This window comes from Gossypium arboreum, chromosome 2, assembly GCF_025698485.1.
Source record: "Gossypium arboreum isolate Shixiya-1 chromosome 2, ASM2569848v2, whole genome shotgun sequence".
NCBI classification, from domain to species: domain Eukaryota; kingdom Viridiplantae; phylum Streptophyta; class Magnoliopsida; order Malvales; family Malvaceae; genus Gossypium; species Gossypium arboreum.
In genome coordinates this window covers 69328287-69332806 of record NC_069071.1, presented here as the reverse complement: position 1 = coordinate 69332806, position 4520 = coordinate 69328287, and the positions used below count along the sequence as shown (strand labels likewise).

General features: G+C 38.7%; 1 non-coding gene across 1 annotated transcript; it reads left to right on the top strand.

Annotated features, from left to right (window-relative positions):
• The first annotated feature begins 3639 nt into the window (after window positions 1-3639).
• LOC128289615 (small nucleolar RNA R71) lies at window positions 3640-3746 on the top strand. The gene has a single exon (XR_008279259.1). It is a non-coding gene; the product is annotated as a small nucleolar RNA R71 (small nucleolar RNA).
• Window positions 3747-4520: the final 774 nt, after the last annotated feature.

Below are 4520 nucleotides of genomic sequence, written 5' to 3'. Positions count from 1 at the left end.
TTAATCTTGATGCAAATATAGCCAAACCTCTTCCTAATCCTCTTCCAACCCAAGCATGAAGCAAAATTCCTCCCTTCCCTCTAGTATTTTCGGTCAAGAGAGAATGAAATGGATGAGCAAAATTTTTTCTTTTCTTTTCTTCCATGTACTGCAATGGGGGTTCACTCACACACATTTTTTTTTTTCCTTTCTTTACTACCCATGCTTATTTGTTTATTATTTCCCTAATGCACCAACAAAACATGTTTCATGACATGTTTAGCCCATGATTCCTTGTCATGGCCGGCCACTACAACTTGGGAGGGAATTTGACATGCAAGTCCTCCCTTTGACTACATGCACTATTAGGTCCTTATAGATTAGCCTTTCACTTTTCAAAAGTGTCACACAAGTCCTACTAACTGAATTCACATGCAATCGGCTAAATCGGAACTTGAAATTTTCACACATTCATAATTACATATTCTAGACAATAAATATTACATTCAAACATTTCGGTGACTTGGTTTAGCGGTCCCGAAACCACTTCCCGACTAGGGTCAATTTTGGGCTGTCACAAAATCCCAGTTTGGTGTGACGATTATGGGTTCTGAAACTAGTCGACTCTTCAAATCAATGAAAGCTCTTAAGCACTCTTCATCAAATTTGAAATTCATGTCCTTCGCCAATAATTTGCATAAGGGTTTAGCAATTTTGGAGTAGTCCTTGATAAATCTTCGATAGAAACCAGCGTGGCCCAGAAAGCTCCTAACACCCTTTTCAGATGTTGGAGGTGGGAGTTTCTCAATAACATCTACTTTTGCTTTATCTACCTCGATTCCAAGTCTCGTTATCCGATGCCCTAGAACAATCCCTTCTCGCACCATGAAAGGACACTTTTTTCCAGTTGAGTACTAGGTTTGTCTCTTCGCATTGCCTTAGTACCTTTGCTAGATTGGCTAAGCAATAATCATAAGTATCTCCAAATACTGAAAAATCATCCATAAAAACTTCCAAATACTTCTCAACCATGTCAGTAAAAATAGACATCATACATCTTTGAAATGTAGCAGGTGCATTACATAAACCAAATGGCATGCGTCTAAATGCAAATGTACCGTACGGATAGGTGAATGTTGTTTTGTGCTGATCTTTCGGTAATATTGTAATCTGATTATACCCTGAGTATCCATTGAGAAAATAGTAATAGTCTCACCTTGCGAGTCTATCCAGCATCTGGTCCAAAAATGGCAAAGGAAAGTGATCTTTCCTAGTCGCCTTGTTCAGCTTCTGGTAATCGATGCAAATTCTCCATCCCGTAACCGTTCTAGTTGGTATCAACTCATTATTCTCATTTTCAATGACCATGATACCTCCTTTCTTTGAAACGTACTGGACCAGACTTACCCATGAACTATCTGAGATGGGGTAGATTATACCTGCATCTGACCGCTTGATGATTTCTTTCTTGACTACGTCCTTCATGATGGGGTTCAATACTCATTGTCCATCAATCGTCCCTTTTTTGCTATCTTCCAGGATAATCTTGTGCGTGCATACAGATGGACTAATTCTGCGAATATCGGCTATGGTCTATCCGATAGCCTTCTTGAATTGTTTCAACACTAGGATGAGTTTCTCTTCTTGCTCACTAGGTAATTCTGCTGAAACAATCACAAGCAAAGTAGAGGCGTTACCTAACTAAACATATTTCAAATGTGAAGGTAGTACCTTAAGTTCTAATTTAGGTGGCTCCTCGATTGACTCTTTTGGTTGGGCATAATCACTTTTCTCTAATTCCAAAGATTCAAAATGGGATTACGAATTAAATATCTTTTGATTAGTTTCTAACAACACTAAGTATTTATCCTCTTCTTCATCATTTGAAGGATTTGATGTCAAAATTTGTTCCAACGGATCCTCAAGGTAGTTGAGCTCCTTCTCCACTATTAAATCCTCTAAATCGGATGCTGCAGAACAATCATCAATTGTGTTAGGAAATCGCATAGACTTAAAAATGTTAAATGTTACTTGATCATCTTGAACACACATAGTAAGCTCTCCCTTCTACACATCAATAAGGGTCCTTCCGGTTACTAAGAACGGTCTTCCTAAGATAATTGGCACTTCTTTGTCTACTTCAAAGTCTAGAATAAAAAAATCAATAGGGAAGATAAATTTATCTACACGTACCAATACATCCTCGATTTTTCCTTCTGGATGTGCTAAGGATTGATCCACTAATTGAAGTGTAACTGTAGTTGGTGTAACTTCACCTATCCCCAACTTCCTAAATATTGACATAGCATCAAGTTAATACTCGCACTTAAGTCACATAATACCTTACCACAATATGTTCCTCCAATGTTGCAAAGTATGGTAAAACATCTAGGATCCTTCAACTTTGGGGGTAGTTTGTTTTGAAGATATGCACTGCATTCCTTCGTAAGAGCTACCGTGTCAAATTCTCCAAGTCTTCATTTTTTGGATAGGATATCCTTTATGATTTTGACGTAGTTCGTCATTTGCTCAAGTGCTTCAACCAACTGGATGTTGATATGAAGTTGCTTAGGTACGTCTAGGAACTTCTTGAATTGAATCTCTTACTTTTTCTTTTGAAGTCTTTGAGGGTAGGGTGGTGGTGGTTTCTTTACTAAAATTGGTTGATTCGTCCTCTGTGGAAATTCTGCATCTATTGGAGTTGTTAGTTGATCAGAATTAGCTGGTTCTAAAATTACCTTGTCGGGTTTTGCAAATTTTGGTTCTTGTGAAACTGGAATTTCAACACTCTGTTGAACTTCCTCTAAATCTTGAACGTCAACTTGCTCCTTTTCAGCTTCGATGGTGTTGGGCTCTACTGTCTTTCCACTCCTCAATGTCAATGCTTTGCAATGTTCCTTCCCCAGATTCCTCGAATTCTTCGTATCACTAGGTAAAACACATTGTGGTCAATTCCTAAGTTCAGTTGCAAGCTAGCCCATTTGGTTTTCCAGGTTTTTCAATGTAGCAGCTTGGCTTTGGATTAAGGCATCATTCATAGCCATGTACACCTTCAACAAATTTTCTAAGCCATTGGATGGTTCAGCTTGGGTTGGTTTCTGAACTAGTTGGGGAAAACTAGGTGGCTGGGTTGGTCTAAGTTGGGCGTAAGTGTTACTAGTTCCAACCCATTGGTTACTCCAGGAAAAGTTCGGTTGGTTTCGCCATGATGGGTTATAGAAATTGGATTGCAGTCCTTGCCTTCCTCGATTTTGGTTCTAGTTACCTATGTAGTACATGGATTCTAGGTTTGATGGACATTCTTCGAACAAATTTCCTTCCCCACAATAGACACAAGCTATATTTTCAAATTGGTTAGGTGGTTGTACTGCAAAATTGTTAGACCCATTAGTAGTAAGATTTTTTAACATTGAAGATATTGATGATACCTGAGATGCGAGTGAAGTAAGAGCGTCCACTTTATGTATTCTAGCAACTCGTCTTCTTGACGCTGCTCGATTGGTTGGCCATTGATAATTGTTGCTGGCAATCCTCTTAATGATTTCATAAGCCTCATTATAAGACTTAGAAAGGAGAGGACCATTAGCAGAAGCGTCCACTACCATCCTCGTGTGAGCATTAAGACCATTATAAAATGTCTCGAGTTGGATCCAATGTGGGATTCCGTGATGAGGGTAATTTCGTAATAATTCTTTGTACCTTTCCCATGCCTCATACAAGGACTCATCATCCATTTGTTGGAAAACAGTGATCTCGTTCCTCAACTTAGCATTCTTGCTAGCCGGGAAATACTGTATAAGAAATCTTTTTGCTAACTCTTGCTATATGGAAATTGAATTTGGTGGTAATGAGTTCAACCAAGCTCGAGCTCTGTCCCTTAGTGAATATGGGAATAACTTCAATCGTAATACATCTTCAGGTACTCTGGCTAACTTGAAAGAATCGCTCACCTCCATAAATAGTCTTAAGTGTAGGTGAGGATCTTAGGTAGGCATTCCACTGAATTGGCCCACTGTCTGAAGCATCTGGAACATGACTGGCTTAAGCTCAAATTGTTGTGCCTCAATTTCGGGTCTCCTAATACCCCGATTAAGATCATTAAATACTCGCACGGCATATTGTCTTAAAGCTCTATCCCTATCAGCACCAATAAGGATAGGATTTTGAGCAGGGTTTGCTCCATTTCCTTGATTTGGATTTTCAAAGTTCATCTCTTCGGTCCTTCTCTAATTTGCTTATCTTCTTCACTCTCGAAAAGTTTGTTCTATCTCAGGGTCTACAGGGAGTAGGTCAATAATCTGGTCAATACTCATAAACACCTGAAATAATCACAGAAAAATTAATCAAGTTAAAAATTAAACAGAACAATAAACCAAAATGTAAAACTAACAAATTCACAAATAAGGACTTTTTAAAAAAGTCCCCGGCAACGGAGCCAAAAACTTGGAACGACGGAAATGTGCAAGTGTACACATTCGCAACAAGTAATAAAGTGACAAGTAAATTTCGAGTTATCGTACCCACAGGGACTATGAAAAGAA